Raw genomic sequence first — 21527 nt, 5'->3', positions numbered from 1 at the left:
AAACAATTAAAAATTAAAATAAATAAATAAATAAATAAAAAATAAATATAAAAGAAAATCTGAAAGGTCTCAGATTTTAAACTACGTCCCAAAGGGGGCTTTTTTTTTAACAATCTGTGTGTTACCTTTCTTTATTAAATATCATGTTCTTCGCATTTAAATCATTAAATTCAGTTCAAGAGCAATATCTCAAAATAATTTTAAATTGATCATATCTTTAGAATTTCTGATACACAGTCTCGCGCACTGGAGATAATTTTTTTTTTTTTTCTGTACGACGTTGCTATTTCTCGCTTAGAAATCTTTGAGTTTGTTAACCAAAAATTCGTTAAAGCTTTACAAAATATGAAATGGATAATAAAACAAATTTCAAATTTGTTCTTCCAGATGCCCATATTCGCAGTAGGATTACGTCATTCAAAACTGGATGGCTCTACGTACCGTTGTTTTATCACAATGCTAGAAACATACACACATTTAGGTAGATTTTTCATTATTTAATTTCTTTAAGTATAATACAGAGCTGTAATATTTGGTGGCAACAGTTTGAAAAGTGAAACGGATATAGAGAGTGTTTCGACGCAAAATCGCAAAACGAAAACAATAGTCCCTTAGGGACAAAGCCTCTTTGGACTAATAAATAAATAATTCATTGGTAGAGGCAAAAGAGCAATATTTTCCCCTTTAAAGTGTTTTTGATTTTTTACTTAATTTTTTTCGGTGGGAGGAGGATATTTTACTAACATTTTTTGTAGGTTGTGTGGTATATCAAATAAATTCTTAGAGATTAACAATCCTTTATGTATTTTCTACTCCTGACTCATACCAATATTATTCTGATCATCATTTTCATCCGAGTAATCCATATAAAAACAGAACCAAGAAGAGGGGGGAATGAATAATAAGAATAACAAGAACGAAAGAGCCTATCTTAAAAGAAAGGGTTGTTTATAAAAGTTAACCTCGGCGTGAGATTCGGCGGCTACAGTCCGGAAACCGACTGCAGCAAGTGTTGGGCAAAGAGCCAAAAGGCAGGGGGCACGTCTGGCCTACCCTTGCCACCGAGCGGCAAAACGAGTGCCAATCATCCGTTTAGCCGCCTGGAAAAAAGACAGCTGTTATCCCTTGACTGAGTTCGAACAAACAAGTTAGCTGGGCCGTGGCAAAGCTCTGCGGAGCTTTTGGGGTTTGTGCCCCGAATTTTGTCAATAAACAGGGCACTTATTTGTTTAGTTTTTTTATCTTCTTTTTTTAACGATTTGGGTTTTTTTTTTCTTTTTTAATCTGCTGTGTATAGATGTCTAGTGTGAAACCAGTGTCTGCATTACACAAGAGTTCTTTTTGTCTCTCTCGAATATTATAAACGGAGTTCAAGATTTTGCAAATCTAGCGCATCGCAGGCAGTAATTTATAATAAAAAACTTCGTATTAGTGAATAAAATCATTTTATTGCAACGTATCCAAACAAAGCTCTTTCTTACAAGAAGTGAAAAAAAAAAAGGGAGTGAATTAAAAACAAAACGGGAGTGGGAAACGCTAGAATTATTACAACACAGCTTTGTTGGCAGCAAATCTTCCATTTTAATTGCGTTAAGAGCAATTCTGAAACCTTCCATGACTAATCATTCTTGGTAACTTGACTATTCTAACAACTTTTATATCTTTAAGTTATTCAGGAAATTCCTTCGATTGATAATTCACATGTCAGTTTTATGACCATAAAAATTTTAGGCCACTGTTCGAAGATTTTGGCCAAGGAGGAAAAGTGAAATTGAGAGACCAGTTACATATCAAAATTTTGTTGAAGCGTTAGAATGAAAGAAAGAGAAAATTTGCCTGGAAGATAGTACCCCTAATATTGATACCAAGTGTTTAAAATGTTATTTAATTATGCAGTTAAATAATATTTCATTCAAATTATGCTATTTTTAAGAGTTAATCTTTTCTTAACCCAAATGGACGTTAGCTCGGAAGGGTTATTAGTCTCCAAAACTTCTGCGTCGAATCCTTGTTCAAATTGCTGCCACCAAATATTATCACTCTGTATTATTATTTAAGGAAAATAATGAATAATCTATATGCATGTATGTATGTTTCTTGCTCTGTGAAAAAACAACGGTACCTAGAGTCATCATATTCTGAATAACACAGTCCTCCACCTGAGCATCGGCATCTGAAAGCCTGAATTCGAAATTTCGAATTTGTTTTATTGGATTAGCAGACTACTATCTGAAGTAATAAGATAATTTAGAAATTACTCTTATTTTTACGAAAAGCATTAAATTAAAGGTACCAATTATGCCGCCGAACTATGCAAATATTCAGATTCGAATATGTAAGTATACACGTGCTGCGGAGTTGTGATTGTGGAAGAGATATAAGCGCTAGAGAGGTTTTCGGCGATGCTCGTACTCCTTCACGACATTCCATGTGTTTCTCACAAGAGTTGGGCAAATTCTATAAAATATCAGGTATAATGAGTGGCCACGAGTGTATACTTGTCGGAAATGAGATGGAAAATTTTCGGTAGACTGGAGGCAAGCCCACTCACTGTCTCTGCAATTTTTGAAAACAGTTTCAGGAAACTGGATCCATATCGACAAGACATGGACAAGGTAAATCAAGATCCTCAACGACAAATGAGGGTCATTATTTGACACTTTCAGCGCGATGACACGGGACTGCTACGAGTTCTAGCTCTTACGTATATGCCGCTACTGGAACCCGAGTTTTACTGTCTATAGTTGACCGAAGGCTTCTTGAGATAGGCATGTATGTGAGAAGACTCACTGTTTGTTTCTTCTCACTGTAGCGCACAAGAGAGCGCGTTCGGCATGGTGCAGATAACATTTGCCTTGGACCAGAATTCAGTGGAGCATCGTGATCTTTTAAGGGCTGTATACCATAAGACCCACTGTATGTTACAAGATCCGCTGTTTGCGTCCCGCTCGTTGCAGCAAAGAGGACAGCGTGTTTAGCATGGTTCAGAGCACATGTGCCTTGGCCAGTCTTCAATGCAGCAACATACGTTTTACAGATTAGCCGAGATTCAATATGGATACTGATTCTCGGCGTACCTGTATCTGGATCGAACTTGGAACATCACACCATTCCTCGCTCATCAGGGTAAAGGATCATTACGGTGGTGAAGATGTAATGGTTTGGACAGGCATTATGTTGGACGGCCACACATCCCTGCATGTTTTTAACAAAGGCTTCCTGATTGCTATGAAGTTTAAAGAGGAGGTCTAGAGCCTTGATTTCAACTTTTCAGGGGCCAGTTGGTCGTGGGTTCCTGTAATCGACAACAACGATCGTCCACATAAGTCTCAGCTGGTCGATGATAGCCTGGAAAGTGAGGATATTCACCGCATGTATCGTCCAGCCATATCTCTTGACCTTAAACCTATGGACCATGTCTGGAACGCTCTTGCCAGAGCCATTTCATCTCAGCATCCTCGTCCGAGAACCATTCCTGAATTGAAAACTCCCTTGCTACAGAAATGGAATCGACTGGTGCAAGGATTCCTCAATCACCTTATGTCCAATATGTCATTACACCGCGCAACTTGCCTGGGTGTGAGAGGGGATCATATTCCATATTAGATTTATTTTCAGTTTGATATGACTGCATGAATTTTGGAAAACATTATGATCTTTACTGATAATGAGGCGTACATAGAATAACTTTTGAATGGTACATCTCTTTCTTTATTATTAATGTATATTCATAACAAATTTATTAAAAATTTGTAAATTAGTTTCTCAGAAATTCGATATAACGGACAAATTCTCTTAATTTTGTGCACAAGTGTATTATGCAGTCTACAGTGCATGAGAAACAGAGTTATAATGGTCACAGATATTCATTGTATGACTTCAAAGCATATTATATTAATTATATGAGTATATAAAGGTTAATAAATCCTATTGCCAACTGCGATTGGCAATAGGATTTATTAACCTTTAAAGTACAGACTCTTTCAAATGAATTGCATTGATGAATAACGTACTTTTATGATGTAGAAGGTAAAGCAGAAATCTCAATCAAAAATCCTCATCGATTGACAATACTTTTCATTATCTAATTGGTTTTGTTCAATTAAACTTTAAAGAAATAAAGCTAAATTCCTTTTTTTTTTCGTAATTAGAAGTACTAATTTAGTACTAAGAATAATTATGCTGAAAAGTATTAGTGTCGAAAACAGATGAATTTTAGCATTGTTTTCGAAACAATGGCTGAAGCAAGGATATAAGTGGTTTTAGTCTTAATACTCATATATAGGTTCAAGTAAATTTACAGCAAGAAGAGGTATAATTTAAAAGGCTCGAACAACACGTATATAGGAAATTGGCCAATTGTATTGTAGAGATATTAGGTAAATTGGAAGCAGGATAGGTAAAAAATAAGCAACCGCCTTCGCCGGGAATCGAACCGCGGAAGTAGTATAAAAATACGGGTTCTGCGACACGGGGTGTGGGGTGTGGGCGTGGTCAATGACGTCACACAGAACGCGGGGCCAAAGGCAACGTCATCACACTAGGAGGCGTGGTCACGCGGGGAGTTGAGGTGTTCGTAGACTGCTGGTTGAGTTGTAGACCTCCTGCTTTTCATTTAAAGTTAGTTCTTTTATATTGGCAACGGGAAATATTTTCTGCATCTTAATTTTGATGATATAGCGATGCTGCCCTCTATTAATGAAAAAGTGAATTATATGTTTTAGAAATATATTTTTTAAGTCTGGTGTTAAAATGATTCAATGCGCGACTCTGAAAACAATGTAAAAGAAACAAATATAAAAAAAAAAGACTTTCCTTTAATGATAGTTCATCATGTTATGAAAATGTAACTACAAGATAATTTTTTTTTATTACTCAATTTTATTCTGATACTTTTATCCTTTCTAGTTTTTCATGAAACTTTAACTTATTTCTCAGGTTTTCTGTTTCATAATAACATATTCATTTACTGTCATATTTTTTTAATACTTAACGTTTCTAATTTATTTGTAATATTTTATTTAATTTCCACATACTATTTTTTTTCATACCTTTCATAAATTTCAGAATACCCTGATTTTTAACTTATACGTTATATTTCACAAACGTTCCCGCACGTGCTGTTTATTTGTTACATTACTTAATTTTAGATGCAATTTCACACTTTTTTTAACGTTATAATGTTCAATATATTCTGAATTTTAACTTCATTTACTTTTTTTAAACCATTCTAGTATTCTATACACACTTTAACTTAGCGATATGAAATTGTATTATTTTTCGTGATCTTAGTTCTTTTACTAAATTTTCTACAGAATTTCTAACTTCTTTCACGTGTTTAACAATATCTTCCTTACATTACCGAATACTAAAAAAAAAAAAAAAAAAAAAAAAAAAAAAAAAAACACTTAAGTCTATAACTGTTAATTGCTTTTCTTACGTTCATGTTTTCCCTTCTGTGTTTATATTTCTTAATTCTAACTTAACTTATTTATTATAATGTTTTTATTTCTGTCTCATCACTCGTAATTCCAACATTTTATCCCTTTTTATTCATTTTAACGATATGGATTGTTTTCATTTACTCCATATTCAAATATTTCCTTACAATTTTTATAATACTTGTTTTATTCCTCGATCATAATAGATCATCTACAGGTTTTACTCAGAAATTTCCATTCACAACTTTACAGTTTAATACCATTTATATCTAAATGTATTTCTTTCTCATATAGTTTTATGGTCTTCAAAGTTTCTAACATCATGTTTAGTTTTAAATCCCGATTACCTTTAAGTGTGTTGATAATTTTCATTTCTAATTTTACAACCACGTTCAGTGTTTCATCCACACATACCAAAATATTTCTTACATTTTCTGATATTTAGTCTATGTCATATTTCAGTACTTAAAATGAATTTACACTGCTCACACTATTATTTTTTCATGTTTTAGAGACACTAACTATACTAATTTTACTATTTTTCCTGCACTAATTGCATCTATGTCAGCACTCATGATAAACTAGCAATTGTTTTGCATCACATGCATAAAGAAATTCTTAAAACCAACTTTTTCAATATCGTACTCAAATTACTGTTTTCCAGATGGGAATTACCAGTATTCTTTGGTTTTACTCTGTTACATCTTTTTAAATTTTAACATCTCACTTTTAATTCTAACATACATCTTTTGAACAGTTTTTTCTTTTAATGATAGCCTTACCTTATTTGTTCAAATTAATTCTTTCATTCACCTTCTTTACTACCTTTCAGTACCTTCATAATTCACTATGCAAACGCAATGTCTTTCACTGACATTCTGTTTAATTGACAAAGTTTAATTGACAAGTTTCCTTAATTGACAAAAAGCGAATTATTTCTCATTTCAAAATAGAACTACTATATTTTTGCACAAACATTACCTTTATCCATTCAAGCCACCCCTTAACCTGTAACTGACGTAGCGATAGGAAAGGAGATTCTTATCATATGCTCTTTCGACATTTGAGGTTTCTAGAACTTCTTTGACAAGTATATCAATACCATCAGAAAATATACTTAACACTATTACCCAGTTTAAAGGCAACATACTGTTATAAGAATGGTTTTAGTTAAATTTATAACACAAATAAACACATTTTGTGCTAAATAGGCATAAACATTTAGATTCAGAATATTTCTTTTTAATCCGATGTAAGACTTGAATTTCATTCATGATACGGATTGTCTCTTGATTTTTTTTTTGTTTACCTTACACTAATAGAAAATTTTTATTTTACAAGTTCAGCTTTTAACGAAATAGAAATAAAAACTACGATACACCTGGTGTTTTTAAGAAAAGGAACTTTGATATATTTCAGGAAATGTAAATGCTTTTAGAGTTTTTTCTTTCAATAATGTTGATTTTCATTACTTTACTAATTTCAATAATTCTCTTATTAGCTAATATGAATGAAAGAAGATTGTCAAAAATGTGACACAGTATAATTCTTACGAACATACGTACCTTTACCAGCATACAGATATTACCGATTGAAATGAAGAAAGATACAGATATTTTACTCCAATCTACATTAAATTAAAAAAATATTTAAACTTTCATACATTCCAAAGAATAAACGAAAACTCAATAGATATTGTCATGTTTGTATATATGAGATAAAAGTTTTATGAATGGTATTTAAAGTAATGCTTAGAACTTCATAAAAGCGAACATTCACTATGTTAATACACATATCATCAGTTATTTACATAATTCAATGTAATATTAATCATTACATGTACTATATGCATATATATTTAAAGTTTAATTGTCTTACAATTGAATAATTAACTACTGAGAGAAAGAGGTTCATATCTTACACTATTTAATTCACATGGAACAATTTTTTCCATCAACCAAATTGAACCGCGTTTATTAAATTCGCCAAACCTCTTTTATTTCTGCATTTTCACACTCACGACACATTTTAAATGTAACTATTGATTACCATTTCAAACACCGATATCATAACTCAGTGTAAAACTACATCATAACTCATTTTTTCCCTACTAACTACAATTTTATATATTCAAGAAGTACATCTAAGACATGATCATTTTCTATGTTCTAGCAAATCGATTCATTTGCGAACATACTATTAAGACTTGCGATTTTAGGAGACTTGCATGTATTAACGATGTCAACGTTTCTTCGTTTTTATAAGATTCACAACAAATCATGTCGCATTCGAATTTGGTGTAAGAGATCACTTTTTCTTTTAAACACTTGTAAACAATGGATGCAATTTATAAGAAGAGAAGTATCATGCTGTTTCAAAACATCATCATCAGCATATTTCTGTTTCTTTTGACACCGGCAACATTTAAAAAAAAAAGTTTCCTGAGATATTCTTCAAATTCTGTTTTACTTGAAAAAATGTCCGAACATTCAATACGATGTAAAGATTCATATTGTTTTAAATTCTTATGCTCACTAAATATTTTTTATCATGATTTACTCTTAAAAGTAACTTTATTAGTTTTCATATCCTTTTTACATGAAAAGAACTTGTGATTATTCACTACAAAATTCTAAGACGAGAAGCTTCGCGACTTTTCAAACTATAAACTTAAATTTCTTAGGACATACACTACATCTGATGTTTCTTTCATGAGATTTCAAATATCTCTTCAGATTACTCGTATTCGTGAGACCTTACAAATATATTACATAAGTTCAGCGAATAATCGCTTCATAAACTCTTAAATTTTCAACACGAGTGAATCACTTGAAGCATATACTGCACTGTAAACATACAATACTTAAAAAAATTGTTATAAAAAATAAAAATACATTCATTTCACCAAGAAGCTTTTCTATTTAAATACATTTATTTATTTCCAAAGAACATGTTTCTGTATTATACATAAAATATACTTAGAATTTTCTTTCATTAGTTAATATCAAATTAACAACAATATCCATTTACTGATATTTGATATACATGTTTGCTTTAAAATTAAAACTAAAATTTCAATATATTTCTATTGAAAAAAACATAAGGAAAAAAAAATACTCATAACATCAACCAAACACAGAAATTTAAATAGAATAGCTGTACTTATATTAGTGCATTTTTATAATCTTCATAACATTTCGATTCAAAAAACCCATTACAAAATAAATGAAACATATTTTTTTTCTGCCTTATATTTTTAAAATTAATACATAAAAATATATCTTCACCAATATATTTAATTCTATCCTCAACACTTATTATAATGCAATCATGTCTTGTTTGTGAAGGATGATTTACAATGCAACCTTCGCATTTATATATCTTTTTTATCACTGAATTTAATTCAGTTTTGATAGAGTTTATGAGTTCTTTAAAAAGTTCATCATCATCACTTACCATATCCGAACAATTGTTTTTACATTTGATTTGCAACGGTAAAATAATTTCAAAAATACTTTTATATAAAGTATTAGATACATCAGGAATAATTTCTTTCAATTTTTTTAAAATATCACAGTTTACTTTTAGGTATGTAGGTTTTAGTTTAAAAGAATTTTCATCTTGTTTAAAAACTTGTTGAAAAATACACTCACCTTTTTTGTTGAAAACTACCAACTCATTATTGCAAATGATGCTGGCACTCGTATAGACAAGATTAAATTCATATATTTTTGAGGAAAATTCTTGCCATGTTGCAGGAGTTATAACAACACCGCGTGTAGTAGGGTATAATATTTTATTTTGTTCCACACATTCACGTAGATGAATGTTCATTCTGTTTTCAAACTGATTTATGGACACAAAATATCCCCAACCAAGAGTCCACTGTGCAATCAACTTCGAACTTTCTTTTTTCTGTTCTCGATTATTCGGCATGAAGATATTTTCAGGAACAGACTTCATATAGTGGGCAAACCAGTCATCCTCTGGAAGTTCATCCTCATTATCTTCCAAGCGTCGTTTTTTAATTTTCGAAATTTTTATGTTTCGGAATGTGATACTAATTCTAGGATCTTTAACGTCAGGTTGAGAGGGTATTCCGTGCATCCAAAATTGATTCGTTGGGGGTTTCATTACAAGGAGAGTTCCATGAGTTAAGTCCACGCTTGGAGATGTGAAATTTTGCCTGGTAAATACCATTTGACGTTTTGCACCTAAACTGATGATAGGTATATCACTTTCAGGTTCGAGACAAGTTTCATTGTCTTTATGCGTTGAAATTTTCGCCACTCAGTCAGGATAATAGTTCAATAAAGCAAAATTATATTTTTTGCCAGTTATCGTTTCAACATAATCTTTTACATTTAGAGTCCATGGTTCTGCACAAATGCTCGTTCCAGAGAATTCGTAACTAAGTCCTTCATCACCAAAACCGAGTACTTTTCTTCGTGGAACATACTGAGTCCCATTAATTTCAAAACTAATATTTTTAAAATCATAATTTGATAGTTCATCTAGCAAAATATCAGCTTCATTTCGTGAATAAAATTCTTCGTATAATTCCACATTTAACTCTGTATCACATATATTCCTCATATTCGCTTTTGAATCTAACGACAATTCTGAATGATATAGAAATACGTAGCATTCTTAAATAGCAAAAATTATCTAAAACATACATTAACGAAATGATTTCATCAACACTTATCGTAATACATTCTTGTCATGTCTTGTTTGTGAAGCCAGTCTTTCCGGCGTCATATGTGTAAAAATAATCATGATAGGATAGTGGGAAAGAGTTATAGTGTCCTAATGTTGTTATTCTGAACCTCGATATTACATATATGCATAAGGAGAATCTTAAAAGCATCATCCACTTATCATGATAGAGTAATGGAAAATTTCTAAAACTCTGATAATCATACGCGAAAGAATGTATTATCTTAAGGTTGTTGTTGCTATTCCAAGTTTGACAATACATACAGAAGTGAAGGAAGATCCTTGATAAGCGCTGTAGACTTCACGTTATCATGATAACGTGCAGCGCTTATCAAAGTTCGAAGTTGATTGCACAGTGGACTCTTGGTTGGGGATATTTTGTGTCCATAAATCAGTTTGAAAACAGAATGAACATTCATCTACGTGAATGTGTGGAACAAAATAAAATATTATACCCTACTACACGCGGTGTTGTTATAACTCCTGCAACATGGCAAGAATTTTCCTCAAAAATATATGAATTTAATCTTGTCTATACGAGTGCCAGCATCATTTGCAATAATGAGTTGGTAGTTTTCAACAAAAAAGGTGAGTGTATTTTTCAACAAGTTTTTAAACAAGATGAAAATTCTTTTAAACTAAAACCTACATACCTAAAAGTAAACTGTGATATTTTAAAAAAATTGAAAGAAATTATTCCTGATGTATCTAATACTTTATATAAAAGTATTTTTGAAATTATTTTACCGTTGCAAATCAAATGTAAAAACAATTGTTCGGATATGGTAAGTGATGATGATGAACTTTTTAAAGAACTCATAAACTCTATCAAAACTGAATTAAATTCAGTGATAAAAAAGATATATAAATGCGAAGGTTGCATTGTAAATCATCCTTCACAAACAAGACATGATTGCATTATAATAAGTGTTGAGGATAGAATTAAATATATTGGTGAAGATATATTTTTATGTATTAATTTTAAAAATATAAGGCAGAAAAAAAATGTTTCATTTATTTTGTAATGGGTTTTTTGAATCGAAATGTTATGAAGATTATAAAAATGCACTAATATAAGTACAGCTATTCTATTTAAATTTCTGTCTTTGGTTGATGTTATGAGTATTTTTTTTTCCTTATGTTTTTTTAATAGAAATATATTGAAATTTCAGTTTTAATTTTAAAGCAAACATGTATATCAAATATCAGTAAATGGATATTGTTGTTAATTTGATATTAACTAATGAAAGAAAATTCTAAGTATATTTTATGTATAATACAGAAACATGTTCTTTGGAAATAAATAAATGTATTTAAATAGAAAAGCTTCTTGGTGAAATGAATGTATTTTTATTTTTTATAACAATTTTTTTAAGTATTGTATGTTTACAGTGCAGTATATGCTTCAAGTGATTCACTCGTGTTGAAAATTTAAGATTTTATGAAGCGATTATTCGCTGAACTTATGTGATATATTTGCGAGGTTTCTTGAATACGAGTAATCTGAAGAGATATTTGAAATCTCATGAAAGAAACATCAGATGTAGTGTATGTTCTAAGAAATTTAAGTTTATAGTTTGAAAAGTCGCGAAGCTTCTCGTCTTAGAATTTTGTAGTGAATAATCACAAGTTCTTTTCATGTAAAAAGGATATGAAAACTAATAAAGTTACTTTTAAGAGTAAATCATGATAAAAAATATTTAGTGAGCATAAGAATTTAAAACAATATGAATCTTTACATCGTATTGAATGTTCGGACATTTTTTCAAGTAAAACAGAATTTGAAGAATATCTCAGGAAACTTTTTTTTTAAATGTTGCCGGTGTCAAAAGAAACAGAAATATGCTGATGATGATGTTTTGAAACAGCATGATACTTCTCTTCTTATAAATTGCATCCATTGTTTACAAGTGTTTAAAAGAAAAAGTGATCTCTTACACCAAATTCGAATGCGACATGATTTGATGTGAATCTTATAAAAACGAAGAAACGTTGACATCGTTAATACATGCAAGTCTCCTAAAATCGCAAGTCTTAATAGTATGTTCGCAATTGAATCAATTTGCTAATACATAGAAAATGATCATGTCTTAGATGTACTTCTTGAATATATAAAATTGTAGTTAGTAGGGAAAAAATGAGTTATGATGTAGTTTTACACTGAGTTATGATATCGATGTTTGAAATGGTAATCAATAGTTACATTTAAAATGTGTCGTGAGTGTGAAAATGCAGAAATAAAAGAGCTTTGGCGAATTTAATAAACGCGGTTCAATGTGGTTGATGGAAAAAATTGTTCCATGTGAATTAAATAGTGTAAGATATGAACCTCTTTCTCTCAATAGTTAATTTCTCAATTGTAAGACAATTAAACTTTAAATATATATGCATATAGTACATGTAATGATTAATATTACATTGAATTATGTAAATAACTGATGATATGTGTATTAACATAGTGAATGTTCGCTTTTATGAAGTTCTAAGCATTACTTTAAATACCATTCATAAAACTTTTATCTCATATATACAAACATGACAATATCTATTGAGTTTTCGTTTATTCTTTGGAATGTATGAAAGTTTAAATATTTTTTTAATTTAATGTAGATTGGAGTAAAATATCTGTATCTTTCTTCATTTCAATCGGTAATATCTGTATGCTGGTAAAGGTACGTATGTTCGTAAGAATTATACTGTGTCACATTTTTGACAATCTTCTTTCATTCATATTAGCTAATAAGAGAATTATTGAAATTAGTAAAGTAATGAAAATCAACATTATTGAAAGAAAAAACTCTAAAAGCATTTACATTTCCAGAAATATATCAAAGTTCCTTTTCTTAAAAACACCAGGTGTATCGTAGTTTTTATTTCTATTTCGTTAAAAGCTGAACTTGTAAAATAAAAATTTTCTATTAGTGTAAGGTAAACAAAAAAAATCAAGAGACAATCCGTATCATGAATGAAATTCAAGTCTTACATCGGATTAAAAAGAAATATTCTGAATCTAAATGTTTATGCCTATTTAGCACAAAATGTGTTTATTTGTGTTATAAATTTAACTAAAACCATTCTTATAACAGTATGTTGCCTTTAAACTGGGTAATAGTGTTAAGTATATTTTCTGATGGTATTGATATACTTGTCAAAGAAGTTCTAGAAACCTCAAATGTCGAAAGAGCATATGATAAGAATCTCCTTTCCTATCGCTACGTCAGTTACAGGTTAAGGGGTGGCTTGAATGGATAAAGGTAATGTTTGTGCAAAAATATAGTAGTTCTATTTTGAAATGAGAAATAATTCGCTTTTTGTCAAATAAGGAAACTTGTCAATTAAACTTTGTCAATTAAACAGAATGTCAGTGAAAGACATTGCGTTTGCATAGTGAATTATGAAGGTACTGAAAGGTAGTAAAGAAGGTGAATGAAAGAATTAATTTGAACAAATAAGGTAAGGCTATCATTAAAAGAAAAAACTGTTCAAAAGATGTATGTTAGAATTAAAAGTGAGATGTTAAAATTTAAAAAGATGTAACAGAGTAAAACCAAAGAATACTGGTAATTCCCATCTGGAAAACAGTAATTTGAGTACGATATTGAAAAAGTTGGTTTTAAGAATTTCTTTATGCATGTGATGCAAAACAATTGCTAGTTTATCATGAGTGCTGACATAGATGCAATTAGTGCAGGAAAAATAGTAAAATTAGTATAGTTAGTGTCTCTAAAACATGAAAAAATAATAGTGTGAGCAGTGTAAATTCATTTTAAGTACTGAAATATGACATAGACTAAATATCAGAAAATGTAAGAAATATTTTGGTATGTGTGGATGAAACACTGAACGTGGTTGTAAAATTAGAAATGAAAATTATCAACACACTTAAAGGTAATCGGGATTTAAAACTAAACATGATGTTAGAAACTTTGAAGACCATAAAACTATATGAGAAAGAAATACATTTAGATATAAATGGTATTAAACTGTAAAGTTGTGAATGGAAATTTCTGAGTAAAACCTGTAGATGATCTATTATGATCGAGGAATAAAACAAGTATTATAAAAATTGTAAGGAAATATTTGAATATGGAGTAAATGAAAACAATCCATATCGTTAAAATGAATAAAAAGGGATAAAATGTTGGAATTACGAGTGATGAGACAGAAATAAAAACATTATAATAAATAAGTTAAGTTAGAATTAAGAAATATAAACACAGAAGGGAAAACATGAACGTAAGAAAAGCAATTAACAGTTATAGACTTAAGTGTTGTTTTTTTTTTTTTTTTTTTTTTTTTTTTTTTTTTTTTTTTTAGTATTCGGTAATGTAAGGAAGATATTGTTAAACACGTGAAAGAAGTTAGAAATTCTGTAGAAAATTTAGTAAAAGAACTAAGATCACGAAAAATAATACAATTTCATATCGCTAAGTTAAAGTGTGTATAGAATACTAGAATGGTTTAAAAAAAGTAAATGAAGTTAAAATTCAGAATATATTGAACATTATAACGTTAAAAAAAGTGTGAAATTGCATCTAAAATTAAGTAATGTAACAAATAAACAGCACGTGCGGGAACGTTTGTGAAATATAACGTATAAGTTAAAAATCAGGGTATTCTGAAATTTATGAAAGGTATGAAAAAAAATAGTATGTGGAAATTAAAATAAAATATTACAAATAAATTAGAAACGTTAAGTATTAAAAAAATATGACAGTAAATGAATATGTTATTATGAAACAGAAAACCTGAGAAATAAGTTAAAGTTTCATGAAAAACTAGAAAGGATAAAAGTATCAGAATAAAATTGAGTAATAAAAAAAAATTATCTTGTAGTTACATTTTCATAACATGATGAACTATCATTAAAGGAAAGTCTTTTTTTTTTTTTTTATATTTGTTTCTTTTACATTGTTTTCAGAGTCGCGCATTGAATCATTTTAACACCAGACTTCAAAAATATATTTCTAAAACATATAATTCACTTTTTCATTAATAGAGGGCAGCATCGCTATATCATCAAAATTAAGATGCAGAAAATATTTCCCGTTGCCAATATAAAAGAACTAACATTAAATGAAAAGCAGGAGGTCTACAAATCAATCAGCAGTCTACGAACACCTCAACTCCACTCGAAACCACGCCTACTAGTGCGATGACGTTACCTTTGGCCCCGCCCTCTGTGTGACGTCATTGACCACGCCCACACCCCACACCCCGTGCAGCAGAACCCGTATTTTTATACTACTCGCGGACCTCTGGAATACGCGTCCAGCGTGCAGACCGCCACACCACGAAGGCATGCCAAGAAGGCGGGAGAAATACCTTATAGTATTGAGCACAGAAGTGCAAAGATGAATGCGAAGTTTATGTACATGGACTTTTATAATGATTTATGTACGAGATATTATGTTTATGTACAAGGTATAATAAATAAATATCAAAAGACATTACGCAAGTTTAGAATTCATGTTTTCAGTTCTTTGAACGAAATGTTTTCCAAAAAGGAAAAAAAAGATATAAAAAATTTCTAAAAAGGATCAATTCCTGGAATAAAATAAAATACAGATGTTTGACAATTTCTAACACGATTATTTTATTTCGCTCAAAAATTCCAGCTTCAGTTTCAGCGAATGCTTTTTTTGCAGTTCCATAGAAAATTCCAAAACTGGGAACGAAATGCAAATAGTTCTGCTTTTAACAATTTTCAGTTTTTTTTAAAGAACCTTAAAAGGAATTTCATCGTATATGGCACACTAAATACATGTAAACAAAATATCTTCGCAGTTTCTACGTTTTTCCTGTTTTTTTTTTTTTTTTTTAAATAATTTTTCGTACCAAGATATGCTTGCTACTTATAAATCAAAACAAAGTTGATAGAAATTAAAGTAAACAGCTTCTTCACTAACTTATGTTCAGTACTTTTTCCATGAATGAAAATAAGTCGGCGAAAAACGCGTAGTTTCAAAAACTGGTATCTTATTTTTGACGTGCGAGAGTTACTTTTCCTGAATAAGCGTAACTTGTGGCGAGATATAGCTCAATGAAGAAGAATCGTCAGTCATGCTTTGCGCTGAGCTTTTAGTTTGCCGGCTCCTTTTTAAAGAAAAAACTGCTCTGTTGCTTGATTATAAAAATAGCAGCTCTTTTCCTGATATTCTAGTGCTTGCTGTAGTTGCTTTCTCCTAACGAATGTCTCCACGCTTTTATGCAAATAAATGCATTTCCGGCAGTGATGAATTATTTTAATGGAGAAGAATTTTCCCTCCCTTAAAATAGTTTTTTAGGGGAGTATTTTATAAATGAAAAACTGTGCAAAGAAGGAGAAAAGATTTATAAATTAATGTGCAATTTTTTTACGATGAGAAAGCATTTATCTGTAAAAACTTTCTAATGATAATATTCATCGCATAATATAAATCGTACTGTCTTAAAAAACAAAAAGAGAAAAACTTTCTAATGATAATATTCATCGCATAATATAAATCGTACTGTCTTAAGGGGACTCATACACCTTAAACCCCTCATGATCTTCGAATATGTGACTGTTGGAAGAATTGGGATAACTTATTTATTTTAAAAGCAATTACTTCCAACTTTTTACAACTGACTACATAATATAGCTGCTTTGAAAACTAGTAACCAGAAAGTTTGTGCTGCCACAAATATTTTTGTAATTTAATCCTCTTTGTGACAAAATATTTCGCCATGTTTCCACTTTGCGCGCATGATATTTTAAAAATGGCTAACGGTACATACTTGAAATTTAATGGAATTCTTTATGTGGGCACTATTTTCTAACTGAACCTACAATCTAATGAATATTTTAATATTGAAAAATTTTATGGACGAAAACATTAAAAATTTTTTTAATAAAATACTTTTTATAAACTCAACGCAAAATAAAATAAAAATTTAACATTCAATTTTTAGAATTTTAGGTTCACAGTAGTTTCCAAATCTTATAAAAGCTATATATTAAATATGGAACTAAATTATGAAACAGAATGTTTTAAACTGTGCGCGCAAGTTGGAAACATGACGAAAAATGTTGTCACAAAGCGGATTTAATTATAAAAATATTTGTGGCAACACAAACTTTCTGATTACTATTTCAGAAAGCAGCTACATTATGTAGTCAGCTGTAAATAGTTGGTAGTAATTGCTTTTAAAATAAATAAGTTATCCCAATTCTTGCAACAGTCACCTATTCGAACATCTTATGGGTTTTAAGGTGTATGAGTCCCCTTAAAAAACAAAAAGAGGGAAGAATATATTTTAGGATTTTCTTACAGTATATTTACATAATAACGTATAAGGTATTTTCTTCCTCCTTTCTGCATGCCTTCGTGGTGTAACGGTAGCACACTCAGCGCCTATTCGAGAGGCCCAAGTTTGAGTGTCGGAGAGGATAGTGCTCATTTTCATTTCTCCAGCATAAAAAAACTCAATGGCGCCCGAACTTAAAAAAAAAAAAAAAAGTGGAGTATAATGATTTTTCATCATTCCTTTGGCGATTTGGGTTCCCTAATCCCCAGGCGCACATTAAAACGGGAATTATATAATGTATTTTCTCCCTCTTTTCTGCATGCCTTCGTCATGTAACGGTAGCACACTCGGCGCGTAGTCGAGAGGCACTGCGCTTTTTTAATATTTCCAGCTTCAAAATAACCTAATGACTCTACAAAGTGACGCCTGTTTTGCGAATCAAGACACTGACTTACTTAACCATGCTAACTTTTGTTTATTGCTGAGTATAATGTAGTATAGTTCTCAAAGTACGTATTTGTACTTTGAGAACGGGTAACTTTAAATGCCTTCTTAATAATCTTGTTGGAACCTGAAAGCTGCTTTTCAAACTTTTGTTGTCGTCAAACGTACTTTGCATTTATAGTACAATGTTATATTCCGAAAAATTAAAAGTAACAGCACACATTGATATTATTAAAATAAAAAATAAATTTTTAGAAAAATTTGCAAGGTGTTAAAAAGTTTACTTGAAAAATATCCAATCAATAGAATAAGGCAAAATATTAGAATTTCAGAAAACACGCCAATAATTGCGGTTGCGTTGTTGTTGCTAATGCTCACTTGTCTGACCTATAGTCAGCCCAAGCCCACGAAATTCCTCGTGGCAAGGAGCGCAAGTTTACGTCTGTCGTTGGCAACAGCCTTGAGCATCTTACAGGTGACAGTGCCATTTACCTCAGCTCCGCTCCCAATTTTGATGGAGAGCACCCCGGGGGGTCGGTTCCGAGGGTCTTCCATCCCTCTTTCCCTACCACCAACCATCAACCTCTCGAAAGGACTTTCAGCACGCCGCATATTCAGAGTGCCTCCATGCCGTACGGACACTATACATTTACAAACATCCCTGCCTTTTCCGAGATTCGAACCCGGGCCCTTCGGCACGCAGTCAGCGACTCTAACCACAGACCTTTGCAGTATTAGTGTGCATTTAGCAAACGTGTATATGATCTAAAAACTGTAATGTTGTTTTTGCTAGCTTGCATATAGTTTTCATTTTCTTCCTTATCAGGTTACCATTTTTATTAGAACGAACTAATTATTTTAACTTAACTAATTAATTATTTTAAATTGTTAATTATGTAATTCCTAATTTATTCTATTTAAATTCCTTTACATAATTTTATTCTTCCAGATTTTTTTTCACTACATTTTGTAACTACGTAAGATTTGCGATATAAAAATACAATTATCTATTTAAATTTTCAACGCCTAATGAATTTTAAAAAAATGAATCGTTTTGCATTAATATCTCGATACACACGCGTTTCATTGCGTAACCAATTATGTAATTTATTAAGTAAATATAAACACGCTAAAGCTATCTTTAAACAAAAATTTTTTTTAGAAGTTTACTGTGACGCATTTTAAAGAAAAGATAAATAAACGCTAATCATCAATTAGTTTCGCAAACATTCTGTAGCCGTTTTTGCCACCGATGTGAGGAAGTAATGTGCTTTTAAACGCAACTGACTTTTTTTTTTATGTTACGGATCTACGAGATTATAAAGCAATTTCATAATATTTATTTAAAAATCAGCATTTTTTTTTTTTTCCTCGCAGAAACTACGCTTCAACAAATTGTGCCGAATACGCTTTAATATAATTCCATATTAAAAGTGATTTTTAGTTCAAATCGATTAAGAAATCTTAATTGCTTCGTTTAAAAAAAAATCTGATGTGTACACCACATGACTTCCTTGTACGGAATATTAAATTATACGCATTTTTTCTTGCATTTTGTTTAAACTTATTGGAGTTAATTATATCTACTTCGCCGACAGCGCATAAAACACAATAGAATAAGTGCATTCTTTAAAATTCACTCTGTTTGTTTACCATAGCGATACTCTGGCGATACTCTGGTTCACTTAACAATATTATATTTCGTTCATATTATAACTCAGAATGCACAAAATTTATATCATTTAAAGAATTATCTAATCGTTGCCACAACTTCTATTCAAATACTATAATAAAGCTAGAACTATGTATAAAATAAATTAAGCAAACAAAACAAAAAAGAAACAGTTTTTCACAGACGAGTGAGTATTTCTCATTCAATTAATTCAGTTCTCACTTCGCGGCAAGGCAAAAATACATAAAAACTCAAAATATCTCTACTAAAAATTACTAATTATTAAAAATTAAATTATTAAAAATTAAGTAAATCTTAAACACTTATTTCTTCGAAAAAATTCCAGAAAGGATTAAGCATGATTTAAATCGCAATAATAAATGAAGGCGTTTATCTTTGTTGAAGCTACGTTTCTCTAGATTGCCAACAAATTCACTACTCAGCTGTTTCAAATGTAAACAAGCAATGGCCGCCATCAAAATAGGTTTAGCGGCACTTAAACAATTTTTAAATTGTTGATAATTCTAAAAATATTGCATACAGATTTACTAAAACCATAAAACCCTTAACCGGAAGATAAAAACAACATAATTCAATCATTTTTAAAGCAAAAAATGTACAATTTACAAACACATAAGTGTAAAGAAACTGAGATCACTGAGCCGGGTAACAGAGTGGATATAGTTATAAATATATTTATATATGCTCGGCGCGACCGATTGCAACCAAAATACGAGGTGCAAATCTACATGTTATAGTAGTCCTATATACAAAATTTCAACGTTGAGTAATAAAGGGTAAAAATTTGAGTAATAAAGGGTAAAATTTGAGTAAAAACCCTTTATTACTCAAATAAGATCTTGTTGTTTCCTGTCACACGAACTAAAGCGATTATTCGCTTATCAGTTCTTACGATTCTTCACTTTCAATGTTAATTTAGAATTACACCGTGAGGAATCCTACAGACGAAACATCTAATTTCTAAAATAAGCAGCTTTCGCTTTTGCAGTTGCTCTTTTAATCAGTTCCATAAAGCACTTAATTAAATACTAAATTAACATGAAAAATCTGATGTGTACACCACATGATTGGAATATAAAATTAGAATATTAAATTATACGCATTTTTTCTTGAATTTCATTTAAATTGATTGGATTGAATTAAATCTACTTCATCGACAGCGCATAAACCACAATAGAATAAATGCACTCTTTAAAATTCACTATATTTGTTTACTATAACGACACTCTGAATGCACAAAATTTATATCATTTGAAGAATTATCGTTGCCACATGTTCTATTCAAATACTATAATAAAGCTAAAACGATGTATGAAAGAAATTAAGCAAACAAAACAGAAAAGAAAAGTTTTTCACAGACGATTTAGTATTTCTCATTCAATTAATTCAGCTCTCACTTCGCACTTAGCCTTTTTTGAGCCTTTTTTGGGATTAAATCTAAAGTTCGCGCTATATTTTCTGTAGTTGGGTGCAGCATTCCTAAATTCTACAACCAGGCTCATACTTTTGTCGGGGGATTGTACCAACTCTGTTGGCCTTAATTGAAGTTATACGATATTAAAAATTAATATTTGAAAAATGAACTTTGTTCACACCTTTTTGTCAATACTAGTTGTTCTAGTTTGCCGTGTTGCCAGTGTTAGAAGAAATGAAAGATATTTTTAATAATAAGATAATGCTCAAACAAAGAAAAAAAAAGTGTAAAAAAAGAAAACGAATGGCAGGAGCTTGAATTTATTTTTTCCTCTCTGGGAGGGGAAAGATGCCTTTTTGTCCCTTCCTATCATTCCCAGTGATCTGCGGGTGACGGTAATCATTCTGTCGTGTCCCCCTCCCCTCCAACACAGACACTTTCAGAGACAAACAGCTCGCTAAAACTGTTCCCCAAACCCCTGTTCTTTGCTCTGTCACAGTGAAGAAAGTATCCTAGCTATTTTAAAAAGGAAGGCAAACTAAAATTA

The 21527-nt window shown here is 30.8% G+C and overlaps 1 protein-coding gene across 6 annotated transcripts in view; it reads left to right on the top strand.

Moving 5' to 3' along the window:
- The window catches only part of eya (eya transcriptional coactivator and phosphatase 2), a 493645-nt gene that overhangs the window by 202164 nt on the left and 269954 nt on the right, over window positions 1-21527 (top strand). The gene's annotated exons all lie outside the window — the stretch shown is intronic.

Source organism: Stegodyphus dumicola, chromosome 1 (genome assembly GCF_044657685.1).
Source record: "Stegodyphus dumicola isolate Sdum_Otavi_A_Nest chromosome 1, ASM4465768v1".
NCBI classification, from domain to species: Eukaryota; Metazoa; Arthropoda; class Arachnida; order Araneae; family Eresidae; genus Stegodyphus; species Stegodyphus dumicola.
Note: the sequence above shows the minus strand (reverse complement) of the source record. Positions and strands in the feature narration are given on the sequence as shown.